At 40.1% G+C, this 16,004-nt stretch overlaps 1 protein-coding gene and 1 non-coding gene across 5 annotated transcripts in view; both read left to right on the forward strand.

Annotated features, from left to right (window-relative positions):
• FGF14 (fibroblast growth factor 14) overlaps positions 1–16,004 on the forward strand; it is a 608,954-nt gene that overhangs the window by 101,895 nt on the left and 491,055 nt on the right. The gene's annotated exons all lie outside the window — the stretch shown is intronic.
• On the forward strand, positions 7,025–7,131 carry LOC112826966 (U6 spliceosomal RNA). Its single transcript, XR_003209102.1, has one exon. It is a non-coding gene; the product is annotated as a U6 spliceosomal RNA (small nuclear RNA).

Raw genomic sequence — 16,004 nt, forward strand, 5'->3', positions numbered from 1 at the left:
ATCACACCCATGATCTCTGATTTCTAATTATGGTGCCTTTAAGTGGAGCAGAACTTGAAGGATGGAAGCAATCTGAGTGCAGGATCTTTCTTGATTTTCATGACATTTTCTTTTAATCTTTTATGGTACGAGAACACCCATATTCAAAGGAATATTTTTAGCCATTTGCCTTTATCAAGTTTTTTTCAAATCATTCAATCTATTTTTTCCCCCGCAGAAATAACAACTCTCTCTTTAGCAATTATGCTTGTGATTTCAAAAATAATTGAATCACATAATGAAAATAACAAGTACAAGTTGTATAAATAAGATTGCGGGCCTGTGTGAGTAAGAGCAGACCACCCCTGCAGGGGCATTCTGTGAGGGTGTCGCGGCCCCCTGGGCAGCTTCCCGTGGCTTCCCTCACAGTCCTCAGAAAGCAGAAGAAATACAAACATAGTTGGTTAGGTGAATTATTCCGATCCATAGACATCAGTAAAAATTGAAGGAGTGACTTTTTAAATTTTTTTTATTTTTAAGAAAGCTTATTTCGGAATAGTTTTGGATTTACAGAAGAGTCGCAAGGATCATACAGGGAGTTCCTAACAACCAGTTTCCCTTTCTTAGCATCTCATTACTGTGGTACCTTTGTGACAATTGATGAACTGATATTGATACATTATTATTAATACGAGTCCATATTTTATTAGGATAGCATTAGTTTTTCACCTAATGTTCTTTTTCTGTTTTAGGATCCCCTCCAGGATACCCCATTACATTTACTGATCATGTTTCCTCAGGCTTCTCTGCACTGTGACAGTTTTGCAGACTTGCCTTGTTTTTGATGGCCTTGATAGTTTTGAGGAGCACTGGTCACATGTTTTGTAGAGTGCTCCTCAATTTGGGTTTGTCTGACGTTTTCCTCAGGTTTAGCCTAGGATTATGGGTTTTGGGGAGGAAGGTTCCAAAGGAAAAGTGCCATTTTCATCACATTGTATGAAGGGTACTCAATACTATCAGTATGACTTGAACGTTGTTGATGTTGACCTTCAACACCTAGCCCAGGTAGTGTTCGGATTCCTCTGCTGCCTCTGTGTGGTTTTTATACTCAGCTGGTTTACTACACTGAAATGGGAATATGTGCAGCAAATTCTTTCAACCATGTTCACTTCACGATAGAATTAGACACTTTGGCCTCTTGATGAGGATTTTGTGAAATAGCTGAAAGATACACATTTAACGTCATCCCAGCACTCCGACTGATTTTGGTTTTGCTGTCCTGTTTTATGTTTCTTGAGCATTAGGCTCTCACTGAAGGAGACACAGGTCCAAGGCTGTCTTTGGCTGTGGTTTGGAAGGAAAATGGAGCACTATGGTCACACAGTTGTGCTCCTGCAGTTGCATGCTTAAGGATTCCAAGCTCGAGACTAAACTTACTATTCCTTAGTTCAGTTTTGCTTTATTCTGTGGTTAGCATTTTATGGCAATTAAACATTTTTCTTGCTGCTCTTTTTTTTTTTTAAGATTATTTATTTATTTATTTGACAGACAGACATAGCGAGAGAAGGAACACAAGCAGGGGGAGTGGGAGAGGGAGAAGCAGGCTTCCCGCGGAACAGGGAGCCCGATGCGGGGCTCGATCCCAGGACCCTGGGATCATGACCTGAGCCGAAGGCAGACGCTGAACGACTGAGCCACCCAGGCGCCCCTCTTGCTGCTCTTGAGTGCATTTAGCAAAAATGTACTTGATAATCACCTTGTGGCATAACGGTGGATAAGCAGGCCCATTAAGCATTGATAAGTCCATTGCCCTATTTGCAGACCATCGCTAAGATGGAAAGGAATTCCAATATGGTGTAGGGAGAATCTTTGTGCCATCAACCTAAGCTGCAAACCATAACCGCTCATCTCTCATACTTCACAGAAGTTGTATAAAACCTGAGAAACAATCTTTTAATAAGGAATCAGACTCCTACACTATGTCAATCTATTTGAAACATTTTAATATAGAACACAAAGAGATCTCTAAAACTCAGAGACCATCTGTTGCCTTTGTGGGCCTGGAGATATCATGAGGATGTGACACAGACTTCCTTTTACTTAAATTTCTGTGATGAGAATGTGAAAACTTTTCATTTTAGAATTCAAATTCACTTACCTTACTTAAGCAATAATGGTTTCCTAACCCTCAAAAATGAACAGAAAGAGTGATCCTGGAAGTTTAAACTCAGACCTACATTGCCAATAGGAAAATAAGGTCGAGGCCCATTCTTTTAATGCTTTCTCTTCTATAGCCCCAGAGGACTTTATTTTTCAACCCCGTCTTGGCTGAAAATGGAACGCATGTTTCTGTCTCCCCCATATCTGCATCATGTAGACAGCTTCAGTGTGAACTTGACTTTAAGCGGCTGAACGAGTGAAGAGTTTGCTGCCCAGTCAGGCATTATTCTTCTGTGTTGTCTGGTTCTCTGCCTATTGCTAGGATGTTTGATGTTTGCCTCCACTGATGTGGTGGCGTGAAACCACACTGAGGACAAGCGGCATGGCACTGCGAAAACACCTTCGGACGGGAAATCCTATAGTCTGGGTTTCCTAGGTCTCTCTGGCACTTCTAATACTACGACCCTGGGCAAGATCCTAACCTTCGATTCTCAGTTTCCTGCGGGGCGATGAGGAGACAATTATAGCTGCCTTGCCCCTAACCTCAGAAAGGTCTTTTTCAGGATCCGGGGCATGGTAATTGTGCAAATGGATTAAAAGCCACAGAGGGCTGGACAGCCAAAGGAAAAGAAAGAGTGGTCGCCTGTATAGGGGCAAGGAAAAGTCTATGAGAATCCTTCCCACCTGTATCACTACCTATACCACAGTGCAGGGTGTGGTGAAGATTTCTGCTATTAAAGAAAGTGAATCGGCAGGACAGAGGAGAGAGTGAATTTATCGATACTGTTGAGGACATCTCCATGCCCAGAGCTTAGATTACAAATGCACTTCAGTGGCATCAGAGTCCCTGAGAAGCACCACTAGTTGTTTCACAAAAGCCTAATGACAATAATCATGATGATTAGGAATGTACTGGAGAAAATGAAAGCTAGATTACATGATTTTTAGGATTCTTCCTGGTTTTGAAGTTCTCTGGAGGGCCAACTTAAAATAATCAAACCAATTACTTCAACTGAAGTAATCTATAGACCAATGGGGGAGAAACAAAGACAAATAGATATATTAAAATACTTTGGATAATTAATATGTATTCCCATTTTAAAAATTTCCACTTTCAAGATGGGAACAGGAACACAGAACCGTGTACCACATGCGGCCCTAAGCGCCACCCCAACGCATCAGTCCTCACCGTAGCCTTAGTAGGACAAGGGACTGAGGCACAGAGGGAAAAATAGCTGGACTGAGGTCACCTGGCTGGTTTTGGGGAGCCAGGACTTGGACAAAGACAGTCAAACTGTAAATATGAAACAAAAAATATGTTGGGATGGTGGTGCCTGGGTGGCTCAGTCGGTTAAACGTCTGCCTGCGGCTGAGGTCATGATCCCAGGGTCCTGGGATCGAGTCCCACATCGGGCTCTCTGCCCTGTGGGGAGCCTGCTTCTCCCTCTGCCTGCCGGTCCCCCTGCTCGTGTTCTCTCGCTTGCTCTTGCTCTATCTTAAAAATAAATAAAAATCTTAAAAAAAAGCACGTTGGGATGATGTCACTAATCGATTCAAGGAAAAGAAAGAGGTGTGTGAACAATTAGAAAAAGAGTGGAAATAAAAAGAGAGGAGTGGCTAACACAAATTGACAATCTGGCACCAGTAAACTGTTCAACTATTCAAACACAAATAGGAAGTGCATTTGGTCATATTAGGTAGATTTGCTTTCTCATTGGCTCCAGCACTTTCACTGTACCAGATCATTCATAGTTGAATGCTATCAGGTTTTGACTAAAGAAACCACTGGTGTTGTGAGTACACAAGAATTACTATGTTCCATTTGTTAATAATTTTTTTCCTGTGTTTGTGGATGTTAAGTGTTTATTTTTTTTTTTCAGATTTCAGGTTTCTACTTCTACATTTCTCTCCCTGGATGCTCATGAGAAATTGCTGTACCTATGACAGGCTGCATGATTCTTTTTCCTCCTCTGTGAGCTCAATTTGTGTATTATTGTATCATATGACATTTTGAATCAAGTGCTGCTAGTACCAAGCTGCTATGAGCAGCTGATGCCAGAAATATTCATTATCACACTTCTCAGCATGCAAGTGAGAGCCCTTCAGATCACAGAGACAGAATTTCCAGCCATTGTGCTTTTCTTTTTTGCATATTATAAGCAAAAAGAATGCAAAACAAAAGGAGGTTTATTAGAAAATAATGCCTTGGTAAAATGTTGTAAAACCCGCGATTCATCTTTTATGAAGGTCGTGTGAAATTCAGCACTGTTGTAGATACCACCTCAGATGCCTTGCCCTCCTTCTTTTCTCTTGTCCTAAATGCTTTTTTTCAAGTGGCATCTTTCTTTGGTGTTTGATTTCATCCAGGGGCAAACTCTTTACACATCTGGAAGTAAGTAGTACCCTCACGAGGGAACCATGAAATGAGATGCGCACCTACATTTGCCTCTGATATGACCCCTTTATGCGAATGGGCCAGTCAGGACAAATGCAGTCCTTGTGGTAGCAGCAAGGGGGATGGGAGGCATGGAGGGCTTTCTTCTGTAAAGGAGGACAATTAAAAAAACAAATTCAATAAGTCAATTTTGTCATTTTCTAATATTAAGAGTGCTGAGCCTGCAACCATCAGCAAATTTCTTATACATGAATTCATTTTACAAAGTGAACACTGAGACTCGGTAGCCAACTGACAAGATGCCAGAATATGTCATGGTAGAGAAGAGGGAGCCTTTCAGTAGCAGTTTTGAACAACCTGACCTCTCACTTGGCAGTGTCTTCTGGAGGAAGAAACATGGAGCCCATTGATTGAGTATGAGGATGGAAAAGCGGGATTGGCGGGGAACTGCAATTTGCAGATTCTTCTTCTACTGTCTGAAACACTGGAGGTTAATAACCTTGCCTCCATTCTTCACCGACCCTGGGAAGACCATGAGCAAAGGGCTGGAGCTGGGCAAAGGTCATTTTCTTCTCAGCTTGATGAATACATACCAAGTGCCCCTGAAATCTGCAGTTCCTGCTCAAAGTGCTGTGACCTCAGTCTCCCGGAGAGGGCCAAAGTCACACGTGTCCACCGAAGAAATCAGGGCTGTTGCTGTGGTCTACTGTGTTCCAAAGAGATGCCAGAAGCGCCCCCCGCCCCCGCCTTGGCTCTCACTGTGGTCTTCCACTTTACCTGTCCCACTCTTCATTGTCTCGGTTGACTCCATATTTTTTTAAAAATGTGTTCATATAGAGATGTTTCTTAACCTGCTCAGTCTCAAGCCGTTGCTATAGGTGCAGTGATTTCTCCTGTCCGGTGTATAGTTGGCTAACTCTTGAGCTGGAAATCAAAACGTCTTACCCGAGCCTTCAAGGAAAAGCTAAGAATTCATGTTTATTGAGTACTTCACATGTAGTTGACATTGTAGTAAATGCTCTCTATATGGAAGCCCGGAAAAAGCTGATGTGCTGATCTTTTAAAAAAATAATAATCTAACCTGTGGAAGTGGCTGAGGATACTGATCTCATGTTTTCCTGTTACATTTGAAATTCTGGAAGATAATAATGTGAAAGATTTACCCTCAAGAAGAACAGTATATTTGAATCTTCTGCTTTGAAAAGACATCGAAATTTCCATATTTATTTTGCTCTGGAGTGTATATTAGGAAATGTTTGGCAGGTAAAATTTGACTTCCTTTAAATGCCACAAGTTGTTTTCTGTTCACTTAAATTAATGAAAAATAGACCTTTTATTAACAACAACACAGCCCCGCAAAATTTAGGATGCCATTAGAGGCACATTATCAAGCCGTTTTCAAAAACCTTTCGAAGGCTTACGAACGGGAAGGCTAGTTTCGGATTGACCACTGATTCATGTTAACTAAATAAATGCGAGCCAGAGGAATAGGTTTTCACTGGCTCTGCTCAGCTGGTCTCTCTGCAGCGGTGGGGTTTGGACGACCTGGGGTCACAAGCCAGGCTGGCTCTAAATCAAATAACTGTAGAATCAACATTAATGTGCTGACTCATTTCAGTGACTCCAAAGCATCTCTCTCCTCTTTCAAGCACCTCCAATTTGTGTACAGAGAAGCCGGCGTGGGCAAGCTGGTGGTGTGGCCTGGGTCCTCCACTGCCAGTCATGGTGGTCAAAACCAGAGTGTGGGGGGACACCTGCTCAAGAACCTGCTGAATCCTTCCAGGTACACCGTAGCCTCCAGCTTCTGAGCTCTTTCTTGCCAGCCTCATTCTTAGGATCCCATTTTATTCACGTTAGACTCTTGAAATTTTGGCCTCAGTTTTTCCAGTATAGCTTGATGTCATGTGAGGCTGCTTAGCTTGGTGGTTGATGATTATCTGGTTCTAGAAAGTTTTATTTATCGATCCATTCTAATTTGTATTTACGTATTTATGTATTTTGTTGAACAGATAACAGATTCTTGAGACGGGTGAGAAATAAGCTCCTCTAGGCTTTTCTTAGCACCACTGTGAAACCGTCTCGGCTTGTTTCTCCCAAATCTTCTGAACACGCTAGCAAGTTCCTCTCTGTGTTCCACTGAGAGCTCGGAATATGGTTCCTCTTCTCTGAAGATAGGATCAAGCCCAGTGTATAAAATGCCCTGAAATGTGTTAATTCCAAAAGAAGAAAATGCTTAGTTTTAACTTTTAAATGATAGTTCATATAGGAATGAAGGAAATTCATAAGGTTATTTTGAGTTAGTGAGTCGGTAGATAGTTTCAACAGTCTGTAGCTAAAAAGTTAGAGAATCTGTATCAGTCACCCTTTTTAGCAAGAGCATCTTTTTACTGCTCTTAGACTCCTACCCAAGAAAACATGCAGCTTACTAAAAAATAATATTGCTCAATTTCTGCCCTCTCTTTGTTTTGATTTTTAAAAATTGGTATGTGAGCGCTTGCTTTGGCGGCACATATAGTAACATTGGAACGATGCGGGGAAGATTTGCATGGCTGCTATGCAAGGATGATGTATGAAATTTTTATGTGAAAGCGATACAAAGTGAAAAAGAATGATGCCGTTTTCGAAAACAGTATTGGTTATATAATTTCTATTTGACTTTGGCAACATTGTATGTTCCACTAAAGGATAATTACAAACTATATGGGTTTGCCTGGGTCCACTGAGCAGTTCTCACTCACAAGGTGGCTCTCTGTTGCTGCCATGTCATCTCTGGGGCACGTAGTCCGGGCGAGGGCTGGTGACAACTGTGTAGGCTAAAACAACGATGTCATCTGAAGGCGGGATTGGGAGGGACAAGGCAGTCAAACTGCTAGGGAAGGGTGACATGGCCTTGGACCTAGCTCAGGGTTGTACCCTATCACTCACTCCAGACATGAGTTCAAGACTACAGCCAAGACTTGCATATGCAGAGAAGCATGATGCCACATTGAGGCTGGATTCAGGCACAGCACTAGAATTTAATGGAGAAATTGGTAGTTGGCACCAGAACAAGTTTGACCAGAGGGCCAAAGATGAGCTGTTCCTCTGAGCTTCAGGGGTTGGGGACTCCTGCGTCCAGAGGCTGGACTGTCAGGGGAAGGGCTGTAGCAGTTTTAGTACTGAGCCATGTGGCTGTCTTTGGCACTTACTGGCACTACAGTAGGAAAAGAAAACCAACAAATTCAGAGTGGAGAGAAAAATGCTGGAAGGTACACACTTTTAAAAATGAGAAAAGACACCACCTGTTCGGATATATGAAATAATAGAAATATATTTTACTCCATAAATAAGCACAAAATGCTTATTACTGGGCTATGAGGTGACTAGTTAAAATTTATGAGAATAATACTTTTCTTCTGAGGGATTCGAAGTACTTTTGTTTTGATTTTCTAAATGTTATTATGGAATAGTAAAAAAGAAAAAAAACAAGAAAGTAAGTACCTTGGTCTGCGTTTAGAATTCTTACAAAGTTGAATCAGTTTGAATTCAGCTTTGTACTTTGAATCAGTTTTCTTCTTAATTGTTGATAATATGAGGATATGTGAGGATAAGACTGTCCTAATTACCGCAAATTATTGCATGAGTTTGCAACCAGCTATAGTTCGCAGGCTTACGTGAGCACAGACCACTTTCTCAGTCGTAGACAAATTCAACTTGAAAGGCTACTTTATCCTTTGATGCGAACGCTTTTTTATCACCCGTCCTCAAAAGATTTTAGTTCATTTGTGTAACTCCAAAAGATTCTCCTTTATTCACTGATCAAACAATCACTGAGTGTCTACAGTGTGTCAGGCACTGTGCCTGATGTTTGGTATAGAAGATGATTAAAAAGGGGCGCCCGGGGGGCGCAGTCGGTTAAGCGTCTGCCATCCGCTCAGGTCATGATCTCAGGGTCCTGGGATCGAGCCCCGCGTCAAGCTCCCTGCTCAGCAGGGAGTCTGCCTTTCCCTCTGCCCTCCCCCTGCTTGTGCCTTCTCTCTCTCTCTCCTTCCCTCTCTATCAAATAAATAAATGAAATCTTAAAAAGAAGATGATTAAAGAGAATTTCTAGCATGCTTAAGTAGTGGAAAGATAGAGGGAGAAAAGTGGAACTCCAGCCACCAAAGGATTATTCTCCCAAAGATAAAATTTTGTAGGGGGCGAGTGGTTTAATGGGGTTAATTAGTAAAAGGACTAATATTCTATGCATAGTAACAGTAATTTTATCAGTCTCTCAGCTTTAAAGTTCTATTTGGTGTCTTTTTGTGTCATCTTGGCCATTTATATTAAAAGCAAAAGCTTTAATTTTTAAAATTAAACATCCAGTATTAGACATTTGATTAGACATTAGACTAAGATATTTTCTCATTATAGAGATATAAATTGTTATGTGATCTGCCCTACAGTTCTGGTCTGAAATTTAAATAAATACAAGTAAAAAACATTTGGGGAGGAGGAAAAAAAAAAAGACATGGCATCAATAGAGAGGTTTTCACAAATAATTACGAAACAATTTACATGTCTATCTTTTAAACAGTTCCTATGGAACAAATTTGTTCACTGTGATTATATCCCAAATAATGTCATAAATTAAGGTGGCTTGGAGATCTAGGCCCAGGGACATTTAACTTCACGTGCTCAGTGTAATGCCAGACAGAACACATGCAAACATGCAGCATACATATGCAACGTTTTCAGAAAGGTCAGACCAAACCCAGAATATATTTATGCAAAGGACTTGGTAGCCTTGCCTTCTTCCTAATTGCTATCACTATTCAAACTCAAATTTACGAACTGTTGTCAGCTATGTGTTAGAGATAGGGAAGACTGACTAGGAACAAAACATATGCCTTATGTCCTCACCAGGCGTGAAGGAAGGAAGAAAATGTTTGTCTTCTTTAGAAATTAATCACAAGGGTAGTGTTCATAGTGGGGCTTCTGTGGAATTACACAGAGTGCTTTAGGCACTTTATATTATTAAATGTTATCCATTTAAAATAACAAATACTAGGGTATAATCATAATCTTTTGTTGTTAATTCCACAATTTCTGACTCAACAGTGAAGTAATTAACTAATCAATAAAGATTTATTGAGTACTTTTTGTGGACCACAAATGAATGGGTTGATGGTTTAAAAAGTAGGGTAACACATAAATTATGGCTTTCATTGATAAATTCATTTAACAGATATCCATTAGTCATTGTGTACAAGCGATCCACAATAATGAGCATTATGAGTGATAGAGGGAAGTAATCCTACATGCTTTTTGACCACAGAAAATTGCCAGGCGAGATGCTCATGCAAAAAAACAAAACATTTCAATGAAATATATGACTCTGTGCAATATGCAGATAATAAATATTGTGCCTATTTCAGCCTTTAAAAGGAAAAGAGGGATTTTGTGGAAGAGGAGCAACTTGATCAGTTTCTGTGTGATGGGGACACTTTGAGGAGCGGGGCATTTATTTCAAGGGGTACAGGGGAGCAGTGGTGGGGAGAATAGAATAAGCAGAGGCGGTGTTGGGAAGGAAATGCTTATAATGCATTCAGGAGAGAGAATGTAGACACATTTGGTTAGAATAGTCAGTGACTATCTATGATCCTTGGTCCCTTAAATTCAACACCCACAGGTGGGATTACTAAACTCCGTCTATAAAGTTGGAACCTGCCCTAAACAGTGACACCAATTTTGCCCTCAGTCAGAGAATGTTCTAAGAATCTCTAACCCATGCTTCAGAGACATAGTTGTTTTGTATTTTTTTTTTTCCTTCTGCTGCTGCTGCAGAATAACAAAACAGAGTTGAGTAACAAAACAGAGGAGAATTCTGGGCAAAGATTGTGTGATATTAATTCTTAATGTAACTTTCCAAATTGTTCAGAAACCAAGTTTATTATTATTGATCTGATAAAAAGTACTAATGAGCATTTAACCCATCAATCATTAGCTCACCCTGATTCTGGAAATGCATGTACGTAAATCATTCCAAGATACTTCCCTAGACTTTCTATCATCTCCAGAAAAACAGCTTCCATGAATATATTTCACATAGCACACACATGTAAAATCTGGAAATTCTTCTTAATGAAGTAGTGAAATAGCCCTTGAAACAACATTCATAATCAAAAGAATTGTTCTAATCTGGGTACCAAGAACATTCATCAAGTCACCAAAGGGTTGGGGCACCTGGGTGGCTCAGTCGTTAAGCGTCTGCCTTCAGCTCAGTTCATGATCCCAGGGTCCTGGGATCGAGCCCCACGTCGGGCTCCCTGCTCCGCGGGAAGCCTGCTTCTCCCTCTCCCACTCCCCCTGCTTGTGTTCCCTCTCTCGCTGTCTCTCTGTCAAATAAATAAACAAAATCTTTAAAAAAAAAAAAGGCACCAAAGGGACTATTATGGGTTTATGAATATAATCCTTTACTCTATGAAAAATTTTCTGTGACATTAGGAGGCTACAAGTTTGTAGCTATAATTTCTACATGAATATACATGTTCAATTAATGGTCCTCCAAGATTTCTTCTTTTATGCCTTTTGTGACTTTCCTTTGCCTTTTTGCAAAATATGTAACATATACAGCTCAAAGTGGTGAGACAAACACACATGCACATACACACACAAAGAGCGAGAGCACTAGAGAATCTATAAACATTGTTTGCAGTAAACAATGATTATAATAATTATTTAGTCTTTTGTACTCCTTAGTTAGTAAGAAATATCATTTAAAATTTTTAAGTAGGATTGTTGTAACCTTGGGTGGGCCAGTTAGGCTTTCCATGTCTCAATTCATGCGTTAAAACCATGAATAGAAAAATTTAAAAAATGAACAAGCATTTGTTTTTGAAATCTCCGTTGAAATACTTTAATTTTATGTTTCTATTATTTTATAGCTGACGCACACACTCAAGTGGGGTCCTGGTTACTTGTAATAAATTTGTAGTGGTATTTAATTAAAAAAATTCACATTGAAATTAGCATAGCAAGTTCACTTCAGAAAACTCTAGAGCAGAAACATATCTTACAGAGCATCTAGCCTAATTCCTTTTTTTAAAATGAGGAATTGTAGCGAGGGGTAGTTGTACTATTTATTTCCCGGCGTTTGTATTATGCTAAGGTTAAACTTTAGGCAAAGTATAATTTGCTAATGAGTTTTTCCTTAGGACTTTGCCCTATTTATCCTCATTAGGTTTTTCATTTATCCAGAAACACCCAATCATTCCCTTAGTCAACAAATTTTATTGAGGACTTACCTCCTGTAGACTTCATGGAGGTGATGAGTAGATCAAGACAGTCTTAGGAAGTTTTATGATTGTTCTTTGTAAAACAGTTAAGATTTGGAGACCCTTAAGTGGGCTACCTGAAATACACTTGTGTGTGTGCAAGAGCTGTTTCCTAGAGTTTGAGACCATGCCGGACTCAGCTTATGTTAGAGTCCTGCTCTCTCAGTGGAAAAGGAAAAAGCACAAATCGACTCTAGTGTTTCCTGAAGTCCCAGTGCCAGTACTGTTTCTACAGCATCCCTCTACTCTTCACCGTTGTTTTTGCCATATTAAAGATAATCTAGTGATACTCGCTTTTAGCTTGTGAAAGAAAGTGTCAGCAATTACTGACTACCTACTGCCTTCTGGTACTTTATATGCATTATTCCATTTAAACCCCACAATAATACTGCACTGTGCATATCATATCTTCATTTTACAATGGAAAAATTGAGACATGGAAAGGTTAACTGGCCCACCCAAGGTTACATTGCCTGTGAGTGGCAGCCTTGAATTTAAGGATTAGAAAAGGAAATAAATTACTTAATATCACTTAATGTCTCCCTTATGAATATATACATGAGAGAAAAGTGATTTTGATAACATCTTTTCAATGTAGAATGATTAAGGTGGATAATGAGTTCACAGAAAATATGTCAATGTAAATCTTTGAAAATACTTATATTTTCCAAGAATGGTCAGAATCTACACTAAATCTGAAGGATATGGAAAAATAAAACTTATGGCAAAGCACTGTTTTACACTGTGAACTTTTGGATAATGCTAGTAAAGCACTCCTTTATAGTTTGCTTAATATATGTCCCCCATAATCTCATTCATGTTCATCAGGTCTTTAAGCCAACATGCCCCCAAATGGGTTCTATAGATATTGTAGCAGAAATTACTACTTCTCCTCCTCTCTCTATTCTCCTCTTCTTTTATAGCCATAAATATTTTAGCTAAGTACGTGACCATGTCCCTAAAGACTATTTCTCAGCCTCTCTTGGAGCTAGTTGCCCCTTTTGTGACTTTCCTTTGCCTTTTTGCAAAATATGTAACATATACAGCTCAAAGTGGTGAGACAAACACACATGCACATACACACACAAAGAGTGAGAGCACTAGAGAATCTATAAACATTGTTTGCAGTAAACAATGGATAATGTTTTGATGAAGGCACGCCCAGTGAGACATGAATGAAAATGGGGTGAAAAATTTCCAAGGCATTTGCTGAAAATAGAAGGAATAGTATGCCCACTCCCCCTTTTTCCATTGGATGGAGTGTGAAAGTGATGGCAGGAGTTGGAACAGTCAGGGTATGGAATGTTGCCTACTGAGGACTACAGAGCAACAAGATAAGAGGAGCTTGGTCCCTCATGCCTTGGAACCACCATGTCAGTTTTAGATTGCTTACCTTCCTTGGAGAAAGAGATCGACTTCTGCCTTGTTGAAGCCACTACATATTTTTACATTGACAAACTGTATCTTAACTTCCTCAGATATTAATAAGTATGACTTAAGAAAAGGGGTCTGTGGGTAAGACTATTTGGCAAATATTTACATAAAAAAGTAGAAAGTTTTTATTTTTAATTGCAGGGCTTTTCAGAGCTCGTGTTGTATGAGGTTTTGGAGTAAATCTCAAAGGGGGAGGTATGCAGCATTTCTAATTTTTTATTATGAAGGTCATTTTTAAAATGGGGCACCCTATGGACTTATATATGTGGAATGCATTTTGAGAATTGCAACTGTAGGGGACACAACTTTGGGAAGCTCTTAGTGACTGAACTTAAGATAAATGTTGAGGGTGGTACATTGAAGGTAGATGTGGGGATGAGGAAATTTTGGTCTACAGAGCCATTCTATTTAACATATTGTTAGGGAGCGTCAAGTGTTGTGGAGATACAGAAACATTTCTCTAGAAGGAAAGGGAAATCAATTATTGTTACAGTTGCTCAGCTAATTATGATGTTAAGATAGATGAAATAATTTCTAAAGAAGAGGTGGCCCTATGATCAGCAATTGCACTACCAGGTGTTTACGCCCAAAATACAAAAATACTAATTCAAAGGGTTACATGCCCCAGTGTTTATAGCAGCATTATCTACAATAGCCAAACTATGGAAGCAGCCCAAGTGTCCAACCACTGATGAATGAATAAAGAAGATGTGTTTTATATACACAATACAATATTATTCAGCCATAAAGAAGAATGAAATCTTATCATTTGCAATGAAGTGGGTGGAGCTAGAGAATATTATGCTAGGTGAAATAAGGCAGAGAAAGACAAATACCTTATGGTTTCACTCATATGTGGAATTTAAGAAACAAAACAAATGACCAAAGAGGAAAAAAAAAAGAGAGAGAGAAAAGACGAACTAAGAAACAGACTCTTAAACCATAAAGAACGAACTGCTGATTATCAGAGGGGAGGTGGGAGGGAGGATGGGTTAAGTAGGTGATGGGGATTAGGGAGGGCACTTGTGATGATCACTGGGTGTTGAAGTGTTGAATCACTACATTGTACACCTGAAACTAATATTACACTGTATGTTATCTAAGTAGAATATAAATAAAAACTGAAAAAAAGATGTGGCTCAGGTGATTGCTTTTGTGATGACTTATAATGACATAGGGACAGGAGGAGGAGCGAGATTGGAATCTCTGGCATCTTCTGAATTTATATGTGGGTGGAGTTTCTCCATTATTATATGACTAGGAGATACCGTGCTTGCAGTGCCAATATCTGATTTTGTTTCCTTAGTATAGCTGTGAAGGGTGCTGGTGGAGGAAAGCTAAATCCTGGCAGAGCATCCCTTGTCTCCACTGGTTGGGACATGGAGATCCTGAGTTATCTGGTGAGATACCTAGGGGGACATATGCAGCATGCTTTTGGAAAGTAGAGATCGGAAGTAGAGTTAGAAGCTGGGAGAGACGCGCTATCTGGAGAGGTATCTCAGTGACAGATGAAGCATGGCATGCAGGGCGGATGAGCAAACAAAATGAAGGATGGGGTCTGGAAACAAAGAATTTCAGGCACTTGTGGAGGAAGAAGAACCTCATGATGACTGAGAAGTTAGGATCGGAGTAATAATGGAATGCTCAGGAAAAACAGAGTCAAAGATTCTGAGGTGGGGTGAATAGTCTAAGGACAAGGCTTTGGGGTGAAGAGTCTAAGGACAAGGCTTTGGGCAATGTTCTGGGACTGAGGGATGAAAGAAAGAGATGGGGGCAAAGGACAGATTGTAAGTTTGCATAATTAGGAGGTGGTTGGTGAGCAAGCTGGCGTCGTAGGTCAGGGCAGAGGAATGGTGGGGGTAGGGATTTGGTTGCTTTGCTTTGAGGAGTGGGTGACTGTGGAGAGAGAGGAGGTGAGGCCAGAACATGCTCTAACATATGTGTTATATGTGTACTTGCTTACTTCAGAACAGGCTTACTTCACTGGGCTGTTGAGTGGGGTTTTTAGGGAGAGGGTCACCCTTCACTGGGCATTTTTAAATCCATGGAAATGTTCAAGGGACAGTGGCACACCACTGGGCTGTACTTACTACCTTCCGAGACACTCAGCCTGTACCCAGGAAATTCAGTTTTGCCACTACTCTGTTTATAGCCAATCAAAGGAATGTTTTACTTTTCATCAAAACAATGACTTAATTTCATTTAGAATGCATTTAAAATTATTTTATAATAAATAATACTCGCGAAGCCTCCAGCATCTGGGAAAAAATAGAAGGCCACAGCAGAAATGGATGAAATCCCAATTCGGTTCCCCAAGCACCTTGGAAAGTGCCTCTTTGTGCTATTCCTTTAACGCTTGTCGACTGGAGATTGCTTCTGTTCATTCTTGTAACCTTCCTGTTGGGTCCCTTTGACGTTTACATAAATCTGACTTAAATTCCCATCTGCACACTCTGTAGAAACTCAACACCCTCTCCCCAATTCCTCTTGTTTCCCAGGGGCTCATGTTCTCATATTCATCCTAGATGTGTTTTCATATTTTTGCTGGGCTCTAGATCTGATTTTTGTCTCAGCTGCTGGAGCCCTTCATACTCTTCTGTTCCGTGCATGCTCAGAAGTGAAACCAAAACCACCATTCAAACAAGACATTGGTGTGCATGATGGCTTTACCAAAGGTTTGCAGTGGTGAAGGTAGTTTTACGTCACAGACCCAAACTCTGGCTTTGTTAATAACTCCGTGC

This window comes from Callorhinus ursinus, unplaced genomic scaffold (genome assembly GCF_003265705.2).
Source record: "Callorhinus ursinus isolate GAN/ISIS: 27379988/994484 unplaced genomic scaffold, GSC_fseal_2.0 scaffold7, whole genome shotgun sequence".
In the NCBI taxonomy this organism is placed as follows: domain Eukaryota; kingdom Metazoa; phylum Chordata; class Mammalia; order Carnivora; family Otariidae; genus Callorhinus; species Callorhinus ursinus.